Source organism: Netta rufina (genome assembly GCF_964035555.1).
Source record: "Netta rufina genome assembly, chromosome: 1".
Classification (NCBI taxonomy): Eukaryota; Metazoa; Chordata; class Aves; order Anseriformes; family Anatidae; genus Netta; species Netta rufina.
In genome coordinates, this window is record NC_140123.1 from 183,299,847 (window position 1) to 183,323,407 (window position 23,561).

General features: G+C 38.1%; 1 protein-coding gene across 6 annotated transcripts in view; it reads right to left on the minus strand.

Moving 5' to 3' along the window:
* The window catches only part of CADPS2 (calcium dependent secretion activator 2), a gene marked incomplete at both ends in the record, with an annotated part of 310,262 nt that overhangs the window by 205,471 nt on the left and 81,230 nt on the right, over positions 1-23,561 (minus strand). The window lies entirely within an intron of this gene.

Sequence of the window (23,561 nt, forward strand, 5' to 3'; positions counted from 1 at the left end):
TGGGAGGTCAAGGTTGTTCCATTTTTCATGAAGAAATAATGCATAAATACATGTTCATAACTAATAAGTAATACATGTTCACGTGAATAAATAATGAATAATTACATGTTCATAAAGCAAGTTTCTGCATTGAACAAATACTTAAGTAGCCGATAAAGTACTTCTACAATAGCTAAGCTAGAATGAAGTCTAAATTAACCACAGCTAATTTAAAACTTACCTACAAGATTTCATTAATCTTTCCTCTGTTAAAATCACAGGAGTCTGAAGATACTTGCAAGTAACTCATGAAGAAGCTACATTGTCTTAAAACTTAGCAGTATAATGAGTGAAAAAAGTATCTATAAGATAGCTAGGAATATCAAGGAAGAGGAGACCGAAGTCCAGAAAATGAGAAAAAAAGAAAGAAAAAAGAAGAAGTACTAGAGAATTATTGCAATCAATATTAACAATAGAGAGAAGAAACACTCAAAATGCAAAAAATGGTTTTCCTACTGTGGGTACGATATTGGAAACTATGGAATTCTCTGTGTAAACAAAACAAAACAAAAACCAACACCAAAAAACCTCCCAAGTACATGCACTATAAAATATGACAAGGCAAATTACAGCAATGAATCACATCATTCTGCAAGAGCTTTTCAGTGTTCAAGGGCAGTTGCATTCATCTCTCCTAACATTGACCTTGGCAAGCTTGATCTTTCCAGCCACTGCATGGACAATTGATTTCTAGTAATAAGTCTTATGACACTACACTGTTCTTCTACTAAATACAGCCAACAAAAAAAATGACAGCTGTGGCATGTCCAGCATTTTAAACAACAAACATGTGCCTTGCAGAAGTCGTAAACTGCGTACTGGTGTTGAACAGGTCCACAGGGAAGAACCACCCAGGATGGAACCAGTCAGCTTCCCATGGCAGAGAGAGATGGATCAGAGCCCTAGAGCCTGCAAGGTTCAGGTGCATGGAGGTGGCTAGGGTGCCAAACCTACACCCCAAGCACAGCTGAAACACAAAGAAAATATTTGATACCATGTGGTCAAACAGATTCCCTTTCCATTCATTTCCCTTTCTGACCATTTTCTCTCTTCAGTCAGATGCCATGAAGTCGAAGAAGAGAAAACTACATGCTTTCAGGTGATGATTTTAGTGACCAAGAGCTATTAAAATGCAATAAGTGGAGATTACAGCACAGCAGAGTTGTGTCACCAAATACCATCATGTTATGGAAGACAGTACACATAACAACCACCCTAAATATTACTGTGATTCATCTGGAAAAGACAAAACAGAGGAGTGGGAGAGCTGCTAAAAAGCTAAGCAGAGAAGAGTATGAGGATGGAAAAAGGACAAGAAAACCATATCCTAAAATTCCCAGTGCTTTTCCTGTAGATCCATGTTTTTCCTGTAGAATTTTTAAAATGCAGCTACCTAAAAAAATAAATCTTTTAATAGATATCCTCATTGATGTTGTACTGAAGGGTGAGATTAAGCCTTAGAGAACTTGGCCCAAAAGCTTAAAACATCACCAGTATCTTCTATTTACATTTTGTGCTTTGTGCCATGATGAATTTCTTTATTTGGAAAAACAACCATCTAAGATGAAACTGTTATCACTAAAATAGAATTGACATGGTTACTGTCAATTAACGATGAAGTTAATTTACTTAAAATGCCACACAAATATTGAATCTCTTTTCAAAGCAAACAATAGTCAGAAATTCCACTTGGCAATAAAACTTATCAACAAAAACAGGTACAAGGATATTAAGCTTTTCCTTGTTTCAGCAGTCTGCAATTACAATTAATTCATCCCTCCAACAGCTTCACTGAAAAGAAAATGGAACAAAAATGTTTTTTTTTTAAAAAAAGATGACTCCAGACTAACTTCAGCTATTTCACTTTGTCATAAACAGCATTAAATCCTCCATCGTTAGTTTGCATACCTAATGAGAAAAAGCAGATGCAGAAGAAAGAATGAAAATGAGAATACTTATGTGCTCTTCCCCTGAAAAAAAAAAACAAAACACCTCATGTTTATCCAAGATTGCATTATCTTATAAATAACATATATAACTGGATCACTGTAATAAATATATGTTTATACACGCAAAATACATACTATAAAATCATCAGAGTATTATTTACCTCTCATTACTTTCTTTCAGTCATATTATTCAAAACAATTAATTCAGAATGCAGGGGCTGAAAAGCCACAAGAACTTGACTTACAAACAAGAATAATTAGAAACTTATTTCTGATTTTGAAATTGGTTTTCTAGGAGATGTAAGTAAAAATCTGTTCCAGTTTTCAGCACTTACATGTGAAACTGTAACATTTGTTGTCTGCAACATTGAGAGAATAATGGCATAATGATGTTGAGCAAAACAGTATGTGCAAATACAAAATACAATCTGTATCTATTCCATATCCCTCATCAAAAAAGAAAAAAGAAAAAGAGAACAAAAAAAGAGAGAGAGAGAGAAAAAGAACAGAAAAAGAGAAAAACAACAAAAAAGAAAGGATTAAAAAAAAATAAGGATTCAGACTCAAATAAAACCAAACATGGTCTTTCAAAAATTTGAAGCGACTTGATCACTGTAAATTAACACCATTTAAAACAATGTACATAATCCGTCTTTGCAAGAGTCATCAATATTGATGCTGCCAGTCAAACAGAAAATGCTTGTAACAGTTTTTAAATACATAAGATACAAGCGAGCATGCTAAATGGATATATCTGACCTTAGACTGTTATCTTCTGAAGTGTTTCATCATGAATTGTATTTGAATTAAATGTTCATAAATTATTCTAATATATTGTTTAGCAAAAACTATGGTATGATTAAAGACAATTATTCAAAATATAAACCCAAGGTGTGAATTAACAGACTAGTAAAAGTATCTGGATGGGTCTGAAAAGGAATCCATTTGGCTTAAAGCTCTTATCATCCCTCTTCATTTTGAGTGGCAATTTACCACAACTTTTCCTGAAGGGAAAAAAAAAAGTAACAATCTTTAAAACGAACTACTTGTATTTGCAATACTTAAGAAATAATAGTAACACTTTAATAGAAAGATTCTGTTTTTAAGCCCTTGTTTGCAACAGAAAACCATAAGAGAATGAAAATTCAGTTATAAGTACACTGTATCTGCTTCAGATTCAATACAATAAGATGCATTAAAAAGCTATTAAATGTCTTGTTCCTGAAATACATATGGTACGCTTCATGCTAAATGCAAAATCCTTTGCTTCAGTTGTATTTCCTGAGATTCAATTCCTCAGTTTTAAAGCTTTTCTGAGCCATTTTATATCTGCCATTTTTTTCTTCTCCATAGAAGCTTGTAGGAGTTGCTACTATACGAACAATGTTCGGTCACTAGGTACATGCCAATTGCGTTATTGTTTCCACCATAGTTCCAGAAAGGCCACCTGACTGAGTACCTGTGGCTCCAGAAGCCAGACTCAGATTACAAATCAGGATACATGCACACCTTACAACACTGGTGGTACTCTGTTGAAATCATTCATTTTTGCAGCAAAATACATAAACTTTTACAATGGTCTTAACACAGTCCTCTAGTTTCTCTTCAATGTGGATTATTTGCATATCCATCAAGGTTATGCAAATAATCAACAAGGAAAATATATGTGTTGATACATATCTCTAAAGCAAAACAGTAATTAAGTGCATTCACTGAGTTGTCAGCTGTTCTTCCTTTTATTCCTATACTTGGATTGTCTGATCATGAGACTTAGTTCTAATTAATAATTCAAAACCTCCAGTGCTAAAATGTTATCTCAAGTCTCTGGAAAGAAAATATTATTAGATGTCTTAATGTAAAATACAAAATATCAGACAAAGTTATTGTAGGGACAAAGGAAACTAATTCTACAGGGAACTGTACTTAGTAGATCAGGCATGATCTTCAGAAACCCTTATATTATTTAGAAATAACTTGTTGAAAGCCAAAGTTTCTAATGAATTACTTCCTGTTTCTATCAGTATTTCCTTGACTTCGAAGAAATTCTCAGGTGATGCTCTTTGCCAGTCACCATTTGAACTTTTAGTGTCATCGTTGCATCCTTGAATCTACATCAACACCAACTCCCCATGTTACCTACATGGTAGCTAATAAGCTACCAAACACCGAAAAGAAAGGCTCTACTAAAACATACACTACATTCCAGGAAAAAAAAAAGACTGTTAAAAGCCATGTTTTGATACATCTATCATGAGAAAATTTTTCAATTCACATTATTCATAGTCCTTCTAATTATTCCTGGATGGAGCCATAACTACAGTCTTTGATAAATATCATATCATAGCCATTGAAAGATGATCAAGTAAGGAATTAAAAATCAAAACAAAAAATTGCCTCAAATTCATCTTTCTTTATAATTACAGTGACAGTCATTTGCATGTATCTACTGAAGTATGATTTAAATTCATTTTTATCCAATAATTATATTTGTGAAATTTCAACTGTTGCAAATGATAGTAAACAGCTTAATTCAAAGTAGTCTGTAGCACTAGATAGTCAAAATAAAAGTATATTTCTGTTTAGTGATGAAAATCATAATTTAGGAGTGCCTAAAACTCAAATGTTGGAAATATTAAACAAAGGACTGCTTTTTCTTCTAGTACATACCCCCTGAATAATAACTCTACTTATCAAATGCCTTACCAAATTTGTCTAATTATATATGCAAGCAACATGAACACGATAATTTTTTGCCTTCCACAAAGCTTAGAAAAAACATCATCAATACACTGAAGAGTTTGCATAAACTCAACTGTAGCTAACCTTCACCTTTTCTTTGTAAAAAGATTAAATTGAGGTCTATTAGGCCACACGTTAGTAACTTTTATACATGTTTTACTTCATTTGAAAGACCCAAAGAGAGAGTTTTCTATTAAGGTCACCTTTTTAGCCCACGTAGAAGAAAAAAAACACAATACAACAGTTATAAATATCTATAATTTTTCTACCAGTTTGTATAAGTGGTGTTATTATTAAAAAATAACATTTTGCAATCCTGCTACACATACCACTAAAACATGACCTTTCAGCTACTTGCTTATGTATCAGCTCTCTTGGTAGAACTTGATTCAGCTCTAGGCACAATACCAACTGGCAAAGCACCAAGTTGGCGCTAATCAAATTATTTTACAAGCCCTTTTATTCTCAGGCAGGAAACTCTGCAAAACAGTTTGAAAACGAGAAAAAAAAAAAAGTGACTTAACTCCCCTCCTTTTTTTAAACAGAAGACCAAACAAACAAACAAACAAACAAAAAAGTGCACTCCAAATGGATGTATCTTACATCAAAATGGAAATATATTTATTTATATATACATTAAAATTTTTAATCAAAATATCACTTTCATACTAACATTCCTTTCATACTAACATTCTCTTCTAAAGTAAAATATAAAAAGCAAAGCCCCAATATTTTAATTGCAAAAAATGTTGTTTATCATATAAATCTGTGGTGTTGCAGAACACCACATGTATTTGTACTATATCCTGTGCTATGAAATAAAAATGCCTCATTTTAGATAGCAAGTTTTAAAGGAACACAATTTTTTTATAAAAAAAAAAAAAAAAAAAAAAAAAACACCAAAAAACAGAAGTGCCTTCTTGTTAACCACATGAAAACTGAAATGTTAATTTTAGAGATATAGATGTGTCCATGTATAAAAATGCACATGTCTAAGTATGTAACTATTCATGTATATACCCACACCGGCAGACACACACATAGAAAAGCCTTCAAGTCAGTCCTGGTCATCCATTGGAGACAAACTTAATTCAGCTGTAACTTACTGCTTCTTACATGTATGTTCTGAGCACAACTTGTGTGTAGCAACAAAACACAGGATTTTATTTAAGCTAAAATTCCTTTGATCTTTTCAGATTCAACAGAATACTGAGGAGGAACAGAAAGACCACAAAACTGATTTATCAGACTGAAAAGGAAGTTCCTCACTCATACACAGCTGGCCCCTGTGCACCTTCCACTAGCACAACTGCACTGAGTTTCTCTTCTTCATTAAGGAAAGAAGGAGTGGGACTTTTCATTAGCCACAAAAGCAGCTAGAAATTTTTCTTTGTTTTTGACAGTAACTGCTGTTCCTGCAGCTCTGAGGAGATCACATTAACATACTAGACACGTCTTACACCTTAACAGCCAGAGCTCAGTGCATCTCTCATGGAAAAGGTGGCTACAGCTCAAAATGCACACTACGTCTCTGGGACAGGAGACTTCCAGATGCCCAGACGCACTAGATAGCATCTGAACCAGCTCCCTTATCTTTTTTTTTTTTTTTTTTTTTGACACACAATTCAAGTTATCTAATAGCTTTTTTCACTTCTGTTAAATTCTGGCGTCTCTTGGTATCCTGCACATTCCAGCACAGTAATAGGTGGAATAAAACATCCCAGCAACTCTACACAATGAGGGGCTCTAAATAATGGTTCACCCAGGAGTCCTGGTAGCTTCCTGCTTCTGTTGCTACAATTATTTGTCTGCCATTGCAAATTAAACATGAAACGTCTTCCATATTTCCAATCATATCTCTAACAGCATTTTCTGCTCCATTGAGAACCATAGTAAATGCTCCATTACCTATACTTGGACAGTTCTAGGTGATCATGCTGGCTGTTCCACTTGCTGGTGCAAACTTAGTTTGCTTGTGAAAGTACCCTATCCCCTCCTAATTAGCCCTATTCTGAATCTTCGATTGTCTTGGCCTCCTGAACTTGTTAAGAAGCTTCAAGCATTGCAGTGCTGCCACTGAGAAGACATCACCACTCCAGACATGTTCTCTAACGGTGAAGTTCTTGCAATGACTCCATCACATGCCATTTCCCACACTGTTCTCTTCCCAGCCTGGAACAAAATGCTCTGGCAGGGACACCTTCCACCAGACCAGGTTGCTCCAAGTCCATCCAGCCTTGCCTTGAACATTTCCAGAACATGGGGCATCCTCAGCTTCTCTAGGCAACCTGATCCAGTGCCTCACCAACCCTGAGTGAAAAATTTCTTCCTAGTATCTAATTAAACCTACCTTCCTTTAGTTTAAAGCCATTACTCCTTGTCCTGTCACTGCAGTCAGTCCCTGACAAAGAGTCCCTCATCAGCTTTCCTGTGGGCCCCGTTTAGGTACTAGAAGGCGACTGTAAGAGAAAGCTCTGGGGAAACATCCAGGCTGAACAACCCTCAACCTCTCTCAGCCTGTCTTCACAAGAGAGGTGTTCCAGCCCCTTGATCATCTTTGTGGTCCTCCTCTGGACTCACTGTAATACTTCCATGTCCTTCTTGTGCCGGGAGCCCCAAAGCTGAACACAGTACTCCATGTGGGATCTCCCAAGAGCAGAGTAGAGGTGGAGAATCACCTCCCTCACCCAGCTGGCCACAATTCTTTTGATGCAGCCAAGGATACAGTTGGCTTCCTGGGCTGCAAGTGCACATTGCCAGTTCCTGTTAAGCTTCTTGTCAACCAACACCCCCAGGTCCTTCTCCTTGGGGCTGCTCTCAATCCACTCTCTACCCAGCCTGTATTTGTACTTGGGGGTTGCCCTGGCCCAGATGCAGGACCTTGTACTTGGCCTTTTTGACTTTCATGAGGTTCATGCAGGCCCACCTCTCAAGCCTGTCCCTCTGGATGGCATCCCTTCCCTCCAGCATGTCAACTGCACCACACAGCTTGGTGCCATTGGCAAACTTGCTGCCAATTCTTCCTGCCCCTTGGGAGCACTGCTATAGAAGAACACCACTGAGGACAAAAATACTCTGGTGCAGCAGACAAATTCATTTTGTAACCTCCCTCTCCTGGCCAAGAAGAAACACATTGTAAGGACACTTCTCCCAGATGGAGCTGGAGCTTGTCACAGGGCTGAGTTTGCTGGGAGTTGGGTTGCTTCACCCAACTGCCACCAGCCATGGTGCCATCATTGCCCTTCAGCTGGTGGGAACCTCCCTGGGCAGCTGGGCTGAACCTCCTATGCCAATCACCTCTGCTCAGTGCAGAGGAGTAAGACTCAAAAGATTTTGGTGAGGGTTATACAGAGGTAGTGAGGATGGACCCACTGTCCCCAAAGTAGCAGCTGCCTCTTGCTTTATCCATTTGACACTGCTACTTACTATGCAATACGTAAATCCTACAATCATTGAATATCAGTGCACCCACATAAACTTTTAATCTTCTCTGTCTCTTGAAAAAAAGTAATGAGCACATCATTGTAACACATGTAAGCAATGTTTAGCCTCTGAAAGCATCATTCATTCTACCTTTCAAGTGTTTCAGGAGTTTTTAAATGGTATTCCACACACAAATTATAAGCTTACTTCAATGCCACACGCTGTGTCCCCTACACCACCTCATGCAACTGATATGCCAGCTAGTTAGTTTTCTAAGTCTCAAACTTACTTTTCATCACAATATACTGCAAATGAAGTTTGGGCTATCCTTAAAATTCACTATTGTTAAAACTGAACTTTTTCATGAAATGTGGTTTCTTTCACAGTAGGAAAAAGGTTGTCAGATACGGATTTTTCTCCAAGGAGATTTTTCAGGAAAACTCAATCCTCCAGACATAGATGTTCAACCACAGAGGACATTTTGTATATTTGGAATTGAACTACATACTGGAATTTGCTCAGTATTTTGAAATCAGTTTTACCTTTATAAATATAAATATATACATTTAGAAGACTGGCTTGCAAATTTTCTTCCCCCCATTTCAGCCCATAGAGGGCATTTTGTATGTAAGGAGTTGTTCTTATATTAGAGGGCTTTTTTTTTTTTATTATTTTAAGCTTGCTTGAAATAAAGCTAAAATTATATTAATAGTAACTATGTCGTATTAGAAATTAAAATTCAAAAATATAAATGAGAAGAAATAAGTCTTTGATAAAGACTGAACAAGGGTAAAAAGGACTTTGATGGAAGTCCAGGGAACACATATTTGTGAATGCTTTTCAGGTTTCTGATGGGTTCTCTGCTCAAGTGCCCAACATGCTTCTTGAAGTTAACAGAAAAACACAAGTCAGGGGAAAAGTATGACTTTTACTCATGAACAAAATACACTTTTTTGGGAAAAGAAGCAGTACGTGACAGGACGAGGGGGAATGGGCTTAAGTTGAGCCAGGGGAGTTTTAGGTTAGATGTTAGGAAGAACTTCTTCACTGAAAGGGTTGTGAGGCACTGGAACAGGCTGCCCAGGGAAGTGGTGGAGTCACCATCCCTGGAAGTCTTCAAAAGACGTTTAGATGTAGAGCTTAGGGATATGGTTTAGTGGAGGGCTGTTAGCGTTAGGTTGGAGGTTGGACTCGATGACCTTGAAGTCTCTTCCAACCTAGAAAATTCTGTGATTCTGTGATAAAGTTCTTGAATAATACATTGAACCTAAGACTTGATTTGTAGTTTGATAGCTAATATAAGCATTTTTAGAAGTATTACAGAGCAGGAATCATACAGAAGTGATTATCAGGGTTTCTTCTTGTAGCTTTATGGTTGAAGTATATCTGTAAAAAAGGAAATCTAGGAAAGATTGAGCAACAAACAGCAACTAAGAAAAGCTTACACAGAAATTCTATGCTGCCAGGACACTTCCCACAAAGGAAAACAACACTGAACAACAGACTCGATGTGCTAATTGATGTATGTGGGGGATGAATGCATAATCATGTTCCTGTGCTGCACTGAGCAGGCAGGTACATACTCCTGAGTTTATGATACATTGAAGGTATTTTTTTAAAGGGTCAACGATTTTCAGAGCTAAACTGAAATCTAAAATTTCCACAGAAGACAAAATTGAACTAAAAGGAATTGAATGAAGTTTCTTAAAAATCAGACATGACATGCACCATCTCTTACTTTTTTTTTTTTAAGTCACGTACTGTGTTTGAAATGTTACTTGATGCAAAACAAAGCACAAGTTTTTTACTGTGCAATGTCAAATAGCACCTTTGCTGCTTCTGCAGCAAATCCTCAAAACCTCTCATACACGAGCTCATAAGTAACTCTCAGCACAGCCAACAGCTCTCACCCACTTCTTAAAGTCCTCCCTGTTCCACATTCAATAAAAATACTTCAGCTGTTGCCACGAGCAATGTTCTCTGGGATCTGCTCATACATTGCTCAGCAGTTCTGTTTTTCCTTAAACTGTACAATGAATAGCATGGACCACTGGGGCTGCTTTCATGATGGTGCAAAACGCTTCTGACAGTCCGGACAACAGCTTCCAGCATTGAAGTCAAGGCTTATGCCTAGTAAGAATTAACACTTACTATAACCAACATGCTTGCTGCTATACCCTAGGGCTGCAGAAAAAAAAAATAATCATTGTTTCAGATATGATGGTCTTACTGCACTTGTGAGTCTGTAAAGAAATTATTGAAAAAAAAATGTGAAGAAGTTTTTATTTAGATTAGGATTAGATGGATGAGCTAATCAGACTACACAAACAAGATTCTTGATCCAAAGCAATACCTCATGTAGTAGCTTAGTATAATATTATACCATATATTATTAAACTAGCATAAAAATACCTTACTCCATTAGCCATTAAAACAGCATTTATATTCTAAGAAGAGACTAATAGTTACCAGTACATTTTAACAACTATTTTTAATAACTGTTCTCCGATGAACCTGCATGGAAATTGAGCTATATATTTGAATTTGCTCAGTATTTTGAAATCAGAAGTATATTTTACCTTTATAAATATAAATATATACATTTAGAAGACTGGCCTGCAAATCTTCCCCCTATTTCACCCCCCAGAAATATCCTCCAGGCAATGTTTTGATTTTTTTTTTCTATTAAATTATTAAACGGCTACTTTATTTGTGTAAGTCTTCAGAACAGAGTCCTTTCCTTCAGGAAAAAGCAAAAGATGCTCAATTATTAGAGATCAAACTAATAAACTCCTATTTCTTCATTTAAGTAATTCTGTCATGATTCTTTTAATCACGTTTCTTCTCCCCAAAGTATACTACATACTACGTATACTACATATTGCCTAATCCAGAAAAAAAAAAAAAAAAAAAGCTTAAGTAAAAAATCCTAAATTTTGGTTAACATGAAAGTTTGTTTGTTTGTTTGTTTTTAAAACCTGCTTAAAGTGCCATATTATGTTAAGGTGAGAAAGGGAAATCAAATTTACAGTAATGGACAATCATTGTCTGAAGAGGTATAATCTACATTTCATTTATTTTTATTTTTTTTTTAATAAGATTTATCCTATCATTCTGGAGTTTATTAAGCAATGATATCTTGTCAAGAGTAGAGTTTCAAAAAAACCATCTAAAGCCAAAATTTTTAGAAGGTCTACCTGGACTTCTTCAAGTCTCTTGGCAATTGTCATAGCTGCACATTGGACATTTCCCATAGCTCAGCAACCATCAGCCTAAATAAAAAACTGCAACCTAAAATGCATGCTGCTTCTCTAGGTCTACACACTTGTAAGCATATTACACATCACTGTGCAGTGAGATTTGTATCTTTGCCTCCTTCTTCAAATTGGCAGAAGCAGCTCTCCAAAGTCTTCCTGAATTTCTGTTCCTACTGGCTACACATTTTGCAGGCTCACGTACTGCAGTGTGTGCGCCTCTGGCATAACAAGAGCAAGCACAGCTATAGTGACAACCACCATAAAAAATCCACAGAACTATTTCACCCGGAAGCCATGTTTTCTTCTGGATTAATTTATTAAACTTATCCAGACACCCTTGTGGAGCAAGCATATTTGTCCTCCTTTCAAGGCTGACAAGAGCAATAAGAGGCTTTGCACCCTGGTGAGACACAACAAATTATAGAGTGGTGCCCGTAAGAGAATAGCTGTGGATTACTTTAGTAACAGCTCTACTTCCTAAAGCCACTACTATCTTATCTTTAAAAGTACAGCCCCCCCCCCCCCCCTTGCACTAAAGGCCAACAGAGTCCCTGAGTTCACTGTCTATCTGCAGTGTGCTGAAGGGCTTTGTGCACCATGGTATTGGCCCTCAGACGGTACTGCCACTCTGGAGGAAAGTTGTTTCCAAACAGCACTGGATGGACACATCCAAAGCAGTTCAACTTCCCTCTCTGTGACTCTGCTCACACATGCAGTGAATATTCACATGGTTCCAGCTCTGTGCAGTCTGATCCACAACAAAATATTCAACATTAGCAGCCAGCCGAGGCAAATCTTCTTTCCCACAGATGAGTCTCAAGCACCTTCATGCTAGACCCTGCATGAGGGTAAGTACAAACAAAATAACTTCTGGTTTTCCATTTGTCTGTATCAGGGAGAAACTAGCTGATAAACAGGTAAAAGGATTGCAGAAATAGATTTGCATGTTTCAAAAACATGATGCTTGCTTTGTTGAAACATAAGAAACAGCCTGCAATTAACAGAAGTCTTAGTAATTCTCCATACAATAATAGGACTTTGACATCTGACACGCTGCTAGGAAGAAAACACTGTGTCTGCATATTGTTTTCCTCCTGGCTAGGATGTTGTAAGTCTGGTGTAGACAATGCCATGAGGTCTGACATCACAGACAACTGACATTGAAACCCAGACTATCATCTTGCTGGAGTTGGAAACCACAAGTGAACTGAATGAGGCTGAGGCAACTTCCCAGTAACTTCAGCGCATGCAGACTAAACACAGCTTTCCGGTTTTGCATTTTTACCTACCCTGGCTTGACTTAGGTATCACACAGGTAACTGGAAAATAAAATGTCAGTCCTCACCCAAGCACATGGCAAATTTATAAAGTGGGGCCCTGGAAGATGAGTGCCTGAAATAGGTGTCCCATGTCCCTACCCCATTCCACACCAGTTAAAGGTAGCAGAACAGGCCTTCCCAGGCCTGGCTAAAGGAACCAGAAGTATCCTACGAGTGCTGTTACTGCTGCTGGAAGACCTTTGGAAAGCAGTTAGATATATGCTTGATCCAGGGGCTTTATAAGAGTTTCACCAGGGTAAACTCTCACACCAAGCAAGAGAAGTTACTAACAACTCATTCTTAGATTATTTTCCCAGCTTATCCTAGACAGAAATTATTGCAGACATGAAACCAGTACAGCATGGAAATACAAATTCAAGGTCTTAATCATGTATGGAAATTCTTCCTCTACCGTGTAAGGCTGCAGCATGATTGTTGTCCTTGATTCTATCCATCACCATCTACTTGGCAAATAAGTCACTTGCAAAGCCTCTTCTTGTCAAAGTGTGTTTTCTTGGTTAGCAGAGTGAAATTCAGCAAGCATTACAAACTGACTGCAGAACTCATTGCTTTGAGTTTCTTGCCTCTCTTCATTAAGTGGGCAAGCTGAGTACTCTCTCCCCAACATGTTGATCTTGCATTATCCCCTGCACGACCAGAACTGCTGCCTTTGGGGGCTAATGGAAAGCTGTAAGCAGGGAGAATTCAAAGGGTCTATTTTAGCTACTATTAAGCTAGAAAAAGGCAATTAATGTGAATGTGCAACATAGCATGCTCTGGAGATACCACTGAAGAAAAACTCACTGTCACTGCACTACTGGTCCTGCTCATTTTCCTACAAATTCCAGAAAGCATCCATCCCTGACTATGAGGGAAGAAGGTGAAGGATAACAAAAGGATAACAATAATAAGGCAGAAAGAAGAAAGTGGAAACCGAAGACTGAAATAAGCAGGCTTCAAAAAGGAAGCATACATACATAAAAATAATGAGTAGAAAACAGAGCCATGCTGAAAGACTTAGAAAAAAACATTTACTTAGCACGCTCATTTGTTTGGGTCAGAGGTGATGATTAGCTTATGCACACCTATCTCCTTTGGTACCTGAAAACTTGAGAAAAGCACACAGCTATTCAAAATCAATAGCCCACATTTCCATTTGACTTGCTGAATTCCTCAATTTGCTGCTTTCTGGCACTTGTTTAGCACTAAACAAAATAAAGACAAAACCAGCACTTTGCCCCTTAGGATAGTGTTTGTTTCTTAGGATACAGTCCTTCTAGGTCACAGATATAGGATCCAATTCTTTCTGTTAAATTTGAGAAGAATTGAAGTAAATAGGAAAGCACAATGAGGATGAGAGAATATTCCTTCACTTCACTGATTATTCTTCTAGAGTGATTTGTGGTTCTAATTCTTATTCCACTTGACTGAAAAGTGGAAGTTAGGTAAGTGACAGGTTTTATCATTGGTACTGCACAGGGCTAATTTTGTCAGAGATTAAAAGAATTGGCTATTTCATTTCCCTATTACCATTAACACTCTCCTGAACTAACCATTTTCACCCAAGTATGGATTAATAGCTTTTTGTTTGAATGAACATCCTATATCTCCATTTTTAAGCATAACACCAGGCAGCTATAGTCAGAGTAGGTCTACTGAGATCCTTTCAGTCCCTATTCCCTACCACCATACCACACTACTTTCATTTTAAAAAAGGACACTCTCCCAAAGCATAACTTAGCCTCATCCGAATCACTTTTTGATTTCTAGTTTATATATTCTGCCAGTGCAACTGAATGCTGAAAAAAACACATGAGCAAATAGAAATTGGGCCAAAGCCACTTGAAAGGTCATCCCGTAATTTATTTATCTGTCTCTGTTTCAGCAACTAAAAAAAAAGTGTCAGCAAACTCCTGGAAACTGAACAGAAGTGCCACTACATTCACCTACCTCAGACTTTTTGAAAGCCAGGCAATTAACCCGCCACTCTCCTTCCCTGTATTATTTAGCTTTAATTGTTTAGTTCTGGGGTGTGTGGAGGGGTGGTGTTGGGTAAGAAGGGCTAAAGCATTGAGTTCACAATGCAGGCTAAGGAAACCAGCAATGCTGAGAGACAGTAACTACTAGGATAAACTACTGTGATTGTCTAGAAATAAAAGAATAAAAAAAAAATCCCATCATCACTGATGAAAGTAAGAACAAATGGGTTGAAAAGGAGAAAAGAAGGTCAAAACTGCTGTAGACATCAAAAACTGTGGGACAAGAGACAAGAAAATAAGGAAAGATGAAAGGAATATATCTCAGTCTGTACTTACATAATTAGAGAAAGGAACCATTCAGAGGAGAATAAGGACAGGAATTGCTGCACTCCATGCTTAACTATGCAACTCATCCATTTTAGACCCCTTTCAGTGTGCTGGAAAAGGACAGAATCACAGAATTGTAGGGGTTGGAAGGAACCTCAAGAGATCATTGGGTTCAACCCCCTGTTCCTTAGAGCAGGCTGCCCAGGTAGGCGTCCAGACGGGCCTTAAATATAGCCAGAGAAGGAGACCCCACAACCTCCCTGGGCAGCCTGTTCCAGTGCTCTGTCACCCTCACCGTGAAGAAGTTCTTTCACATGTAGGTGTGAAACTTCCTGTGCTCTATCTTGTGACCATTACTCCTTGTCCTGTCCCCACAAACCACTGAAAAGAGGTTGGCCAAATCTGTCTCCCACACCTCAGTTATTTATACACATTGATGAGATCCCCTCTCAGTCTTCTTTTCTCTAGGCTGAACAGACCCAGGTCTCTCAGCCTTTCCTCATAGGCAAGATGCTCCAGGCCCCGTATCATCTTTGTGGCCCTCTGCTGGACTCTTTCCAGGAGAAAAGTAATCAAATTAATCAAGCTCAGAGCACTTAATGCTTTGAAGCCCTCCCTGGAGGAACCTATCTCTCTCCCCCTCTCACCACAACAAGGACATGAAAGCTTGGAAAGATTCATTGTTCTGACCATGCTACAAAGCATCTCCTCAACACCTGTGGTTGAATGCTTTCCAGAAGTTTCTAAACTGGACAAAAATAAGACCTTGAAAGATTCCGAGAGAAGGAAAAAAAAAAAAAAGATGGAATGACACAGTCAAGTTTATGTAGAAGCTGATGCGATAGACAATACTTGCTTTGTGATGCCAATGTTTTTGGTGTTTCAGAAATTGCCTCCTTGTTCCAAAAACGGAATCTGTACTTCAAAGTGTTTCTATTTTAGGAGGAAGACATGAATAATGGAATATGAATGAAAATGCAGGAAGGGACAATACATCATGAAAATGGAGTACTTGGGAATCGTTAATTTTGTTTTTACACTTCAAATATGTTATATCTGGACTTCTTTCGTAAAGTCATACTAACATTATAACATTTCTATTCTATAAAGTAACATAAAGGTAATACAGAGCTGTTACTACTGCAGGCTATTGTCATGTATTATCATTAGCTGTTAAATGTAGTACTGTAAGCATTTTTATTCCAATACAACTTTCTTAAAATGTCAGCCTTTATCATAAGTACTGTCTCATCTCTTCCCCATTATAAAGTGTAATCTTTTCGTGTCAAAAAAACAACAATGCATTCTCCTTGATTAATTTTTCACAAGGGTGATCAATTCATGGTGTCAGTAGAAAAGTTACAATACACCATAAAAGCTTCAAAATGCATTCTGAATCTTAAATCTTTCTTTAGATTTAATAATCACCCAGCTGGCTACACATCAGACAGCAATGCTTCAATGGGAAGATTAATGAACATTTGGTCTGCAGTTTAATCCCTCTAGATTATAGCATGCAAAGTGCAAACTTTTATAAATTAGACTATTTTTATGCATTCCAATTATATGCCAAGGTCCAAATAGCTTTAATGGCAACTTTGAGTCTTCTTAGTCATATTTTGCTCTCTCTTTAGAGTACTGAGTTTTTGGAAAATATTAGTTCACTCCACTTCATTCTCTAGACCATTTTAAAGACTACTTTTCAATATATCATTCCAAGTCAGGAACACCTTAATTTTTTTTATTATTATTTTACAATTATCAGCCATGTTGCTTTGCTGGTAGCACATTCTAGGCCAAGGATTTCACTGAGCAAACCATTTAAGACAGAAAAGTGAACAGTGACTTTCCTAGAGCCCCTCTGGCCAGTAACAGCCTCTAGTTTTCAGAGCAGCACCTGCTACTGGCCAAGCTCCCACCATCCCTGACCTCCATGGTGCCTATTAGTATACAGTTAACCAGAAAAAAAAAATAAAAAATCCCAGAGGGTGGTACAGTTGAGCACATTTGAGGTAAGAAAACTGTCATCCAGCCTGGGGCACCAGTGTTGCTCATGTGGCTTCCTCCTCCTCGCCCAGCATTTTCCAAACTGATGCCTTCAGGAACACCACGCTCCTGGAGTGAGATGCTGCCAACAGCAGAACCTACAGAACTTCACTTGCCGTCAATGATGGTCTGAAATGACTAGAGGCAGAGGAACTTCTTAGAGCAACTTCTGTTGTTTACCAAAGGACCAGCCTACTTAGCAGTCTGAAGTATCTCAATGACTTGTAGAAGCAGAAATACTCTTCACGGAGCTCTTCTGAGACCTTTCTCTTCCCCACCGCTCCACAGCTTATTGCCCTGAAGGTGGGGCATGTTCATTGCAGATCTCATTCCCCTGCCTTGCCCAGGCAGCTGAAAAAGAAACCCATACACCCCAAGAGCAGCACAGTTCCCAGCAATGAGTATGGGGTAGAGAACTGAAGGTGGAAAAAGAAACGAAAACCACCACGATCATGATGTTGGCTTCAAATTAACAGTAATTAAACTTCAGCTCTGTCCCTTTTCTCCAAATGTAGGCACCTGCTTCAATAAACTAGCAGGAGACAATAAGTTATCCTTACTTTTATTTTCCTTTTTCCTTTAAATGCCAATAGCAGCTATATGGATCTTCCAAAATATTCTCAAGCTAAGCCAGTCAAGAGCTTTGGCAAGAAATGCAAATGGTATACGAGTCAAATGTAATAAGCAGACAAACATTACCCTCCTGCTGCAAAAACAGTGCTACTTATGCCAAGATAAGTTTTAAGTTATTTTGTTATTGCAACTTGCCTATTAGTCAACATCCTCATTCTTGTGTTTTTTGTTTTTTTCTTGTTTGTTTTGTTTTTGTTTTTATGAGCACAGAGAAGAACATTCATCTCATGTCACCTCTAAGGCTAAATCCTAAATGCTGCAAAGCCAAAGTCTGATCTAAAATTCTCCTCATTTTCTTTTTCCTTTTGTTATTCCACTCAATTTCTAGTCATAACTCTACTAATGCACAAGGTTTTTCTTTTTTATTATAGCTTCTTCTAGACTATTCTGAAAACATATTTCCCACTTTCTTACCTAAGCAGCAGATTTACCTTTTTTCTAAAAACTATTTAGATCAGTGCAACTCAGTTCTGTGTCAGGGTATTTGGAAACATTTGCACCATTCGTCTGCCAGCTTCTGAAACATATTACTCATACCAGGAGCCTTCTGCCATCTTCAAACACAGATTTTCTAATTTGATGCTCTGAAAAGCCCAGAATAATCCCTCAAGGTTTTTTTATTTTACTCATAAACTGTATGACAGCCAGAAATGATGTCCTTATCATGGCCACTTCTAAACATGATTGTACCTTCCCAGACACTTGTATTACTAACTGATTAACATATTCTGGAACTTGCATACATATGTTAATTACTAAATAATGAAAAGAAAAAAAAAAGTAAAAAAGCAGTAAGACGTATTTAGAATTGATATTGTTGGTGTTACTGCAGAATTAATGTTTCTGCTCAGGGAAACAATTGCCATTATCTCACCCTTACAGTCATTAAGAACAGAGCCTGTCAATCATGAAACTGGCAAAACGCTCATGAGTTTAAACAGGTAAGGGACAAAATAAAGAGAAGGAACAAAACTGTAAGATACTGTAAAATGAAACAGCCTACTAGGAGGTGGGTCTAATGCTCACACAGCCACGAAGTACACGACTGCCCAACAAGAAGAAAAACAGAAGCTAACTCTCTATTGCTGAGCTGAGGAACAAAAGAGGATTTAAAAGATTGTTGCCTGAAAGCTACAAAGCCCAGCGTGTTGGAATAAAGATGCATCACAGCACTGTCACGTCTCAGAGCACGTCCTAGTGCAACAGCTGCAGGTAGGAAGATGCATGCAAGCTACGACAACACACACAAGCTACAACAAATACAAGCAAGCTACCTTGGCATTAACAGAGCTACCCCCATTCCCCTTGCTTGGCGCATCCAATTGGTTTTGGCAGGAACTTCTTCACATGCTGACAGAGCCAAGCTCAACATCTTTTACTTTCGAGATAATATATATTTTGGTAAGTTGTGTCTGAAATCTTTGTGCACTAAATTACATCAAAATCTTGGAGCTCCTGGGCACAGAGCAAGATGCAGCATCACTCTTCTAATCAGGAAGCAATTAAAGCTGCAATGTCATCAAGTAAGAGACTTGGCGGTGGAACGATGACAGAGGCAGCTCATAAACACATTGTCAAAAGGGATGAAAACATCACTGTTGCTCTCAGCCTTTGATCTTTTGAGATGCAAGGAACAACAGACACCAAAATAAAATCACATCCAGCTGAGCAGCCACTGCTAGGTTTGAACAAACCCTAACAAAACTTCAGCAAAGTCAGTATGTTTTAATGTCAGTTACAGAAGCAGTCTTATACTGAAGTTTGATTAGATCTTGGTTTTAATTTTAATTAAGATTTGTGACAGTTTTCCAATCAATTAATCCCTTCAATTTTTCCCTACTTATTTAAACACAAGATGCTGCTTTAAGAACAGCTGCTCTTGCTTACACCATTTGTGATAAGACTCTGTGCTGGATTTGTCCCACCTTGAAATTAAATTAAGCACATCAGAAAATATCAAAGCTTCCAAATTCTAAAGCTACATTAAAAAAAAAAAAAAAAAGTCATCTAGAGGGAGGAAAGTTTAAATAAAGAAAACTCAGATCCATTGCAGATAAAACAGCCCTTGATCTCTGAACCTCATCTCCTTATTTATTAGCAGCCAGTCACGGTGGACACCTTTCCATGGTTTTGTTTTGTAGTCCGGAAAATTTCACTTTCCTCTTTGTTGCTCATTAGGCTGGGTCCGCACCCTGCTGAGAGGTCTCTAGGGAATCCCAATCATGACACAGGTTCCCTGCTCATTCCCCATCTCCCTTTTCCTCAGTGTCCCAGCCTGTCAACCAGAAATTCCCTCCACAGATTTTCCACCCAGGTGTTTCCATCCGCCCCTTAGCAGAGGTTTCCCTGACCCAGAACACAGCAGCTACTGAAATGCAGCCAGGTCCCCTCCTCTCACCTGCCCACACATGCTCAGAAATGATTGCAAAGCTGAACAAAGGCATTAAACCAGATGCATACTCTATCAGCACACTGTTTTCTTCCTCAAACACTGTTTATGAACACTGCCCAAATGTTATGCCCAAGAGTTATCTGGTAAGCAAGTCATAACGTGAGAAAAAAAGGCAGTTTTGTGATTTGTGTTCAAATATTGCACTGTTCCAGGCCAAAAGCAGCTTAGCTAAGCTTACTTTGCCAGAATTTTCTAGATTTTATTCTTTTGTTCACTATGCATCATCTAATGGGTTTGTTTGTTTGTTTGTTTGTTTTATGTCTTAGTGTGAACCTGAGGCCAGGCTTCCATAATGCTGCATTATTCAGAGGAGAAACAACTGAAGGGCTGAAGAGCTTCAAAATAATCCATTGCACTAAGCAGACTTTAGTCTAAATGCTACATGAGCAATATGAATTCCTCGTTCCAACACAGCAGTGGAGTAGAAATCAATGTGATTAATCTGAAACCCAACAGAACTGAGTGGTTGACTTTTTCATCTTTTTAGATGACATTGTCTGGTATTTCAATTAGGATCAGGGGACAGTAATTCAGAGTGATTTTTGTTTATTTGTTTACTTGTTTTTCATTTTGTCTAGTTGGGAACTCTGAATGCTTTCCAGAAAAGAAAAAGAAAAAAAAAATGTTACATTTTCTAATCTGCGCAAACAGGAGTAGGAAAGAAATGTACTATAGACATGAATTGTGAGTATACAGAGTTCATGTCTCCCCTTCTCCCCTGACTTTTCCTTACTTTTCCTTTTTTTATTCCTGTTGGTGTTTAATTGAGTTCACTTAATTTCATGGCTGTATGTAAAATCATGAGCTACATAGTACACGGAGTATATAATTCTCTTTCAAAACTCTTTCAAGTCTGCTAAATACATATGAGAACAGTTATGGTTATCCCTACCTAAAAATAAAAATACAGGGAGTTACATTTAATTAAAAAAAAAAAAAAAAGTAGTCTCTGGGTGAACAAAATTGTAAGAGTTATAAGTTACAGAATGTGGGAAAATTGTGAAGAGGCAGGGAATACAATTATCAAGCTGATTTAGCTGTTGTCCAATTAGTTTCCAAAATGCTGTTAAACTAAGAGTTCTTCCAGTGATTAAGTCTGAAATAGGTGGTGGAGGCTGTTCGTGTACACACATAAATAAGACAACATCTAACAAGGCCGTTAATATTCGCGTTCAATTTGCCCTGCAAAATATTATTAAAATATTAGTGATGAGAAGCACTCAGGCAGAACAGTTTAAGGCAATCTGTGACCGACAGCCACCAAGAGGCAGACAGTGCCACGTGCCCCCATGCCTCAGAAAGTCTTTCAGATGACTCAGATCTGCTGATTATCTTATTTATAAGCAGAAGCCATACAAAGCAAGGCAAAGATCTGGCTGAAAACGAGCAAAATAACACAAAACCAGACAACATGCCAAACCAACCTGCTCCCTCTCCCTGCCCATGAGTCAGTTCTCAGATGAATGTGGCTCACTGCACAGCTGTGCAGCAGGCACAGATCACGGGAGAGAAATCTTTCCAAAGCCAGTTTTCACTAAATTTGCCTTAAATGAACCCATAAAATGCTGTCTTTTAAAACACTCAGATATACACAAAAAGATCTCATTTCACTCAATCCATTTATTTAAATTGTCACTTATTTAAATAGCTGTGGCAACCAGACATGAGAATGACATGAGGGAGCTCAGGGACAGACTTCCAAAGAATGCTGGTGATCTGAGGGTGGGCATTTATCATGCGGTGGAAAGCCCCAACCTAAACGACTCCATATTCTACATCAGCCTATGGGGAGGTCTGGCATAACATCGCACTGTGCACAGATGTTTAAACATGAAGCAAAGGGATCACATCTAACATCCTACTCCTCTTCAGAGCTAAAGTACCAGGCATCAAGCTGGAGGACATAACATGTCTTACAGTCATGAACGCTCTCATGAAGAGGTATGGTCAAATCATTTCTCCCAGACACAGGTGAGAAGCCCCTTTAGCCATGATGAGGTGACTGGAGTTAGGAGAATGAAACCTCAGTTAAGGAACCTTCTCCATCTTTCTATTATAGCCAAGAAAAGGGAGGTTGGCTCATCAGTTTAGCAACATTAAAACAACCATTGAGGATTGAGCAGTCTAATTCTCATCCCTGCTCCAAGGCATGGTAATGTGTTGTAACCAGTGATCAATTCACCTAGAATATATAAACAAGATCATGAACAAATTGCTACAGAAAAGCCTTAAAGACAAAATGTCCACGGAGCAGACAGAAAAATAGCTTTGGAGGAGCTATTATTATTACAGTTCCTATAGACAAAAACTGCTTGCAAGCTTGACATGATTTTGTTTCATCCTCAGAAAACAAATATCTGATTTTCTGGGCAAGGAACCTTACTTAGTTACCACGTGGTCAGTCTGATTTAAGGGACACGTAGCTTATACACACCTTAAATCACGGTGTACCGGTCTATTCTGACCTAAAAGACTCCAGTCAACTAGCTCTTATAACAGTCTGCCCAGAGAGCCAAAGAGTTAATTACTCTCATACTAATATTCTGATAATCCCTTTTTTTTTAACGTGTTACAAATAAAAATAAATCTTAAGGGTGTATCTCTTTTTGCTAGATCAAAATGGGCTTAATAGTAATTATAGGTAGTAGTTATAGCAGATGCTGAGGAACGCTTTTGGCTTTTCAACTTATGACACTTTTTATGAGTTGTATGAAATATGAAAGTGCTAAATCAAAGGCAGAAAACATGTATCTTTGCCTTGTTAGCTATGGTTGTATTGTTGTTTGTGATTTTCGTGTGTTTTGTTTGTTTGTTTGTTTCCTTTCAATGGATACTTCTCTTTTCAGTCTCCTGCATTTCACGTACTCTCAGTCATACTGACTCTTACCATTTCCTGTAGGTTTACTCACATGGGCAGTTTAATTGCAGCCCTTCCTTCCTACCCTTAATATGACTGCTTTCACCCACCAGATCTGCAGTCATGGTCTGTGGGTAGTCAACTTTTATTAAACAGTTCCCAGTTTTCTACATCCATTTTCTCCCTCCCAATCAATGACTCTTACTACCTTGAGCTGCAGGAAGCTGGCATTTCTGCTGCACTTCAGGAACTACAAGAGCAGTTGCATTTACTCCAGCAGCCTTGCTAAGAGCTCTTAACATTGGCAAACAGTTTTAGCTATTTAAATATAAAATATATAGATATAGATATAGGATTCATTATGGCTCTTCTGGTTCTGCTATATCCCTTCTAGAGACGGAACAACTGGAACAGCAGACAGCAATTGAAGTCATACAGAGTAATGATGTTCTTGTTTTCTCTCTTGAGCAATCTTGCCTCTGTTGCGTTATCACTTGGCCTCTACAGACCACGGTTTGGTTCCTGCCATCTGAAAATATAC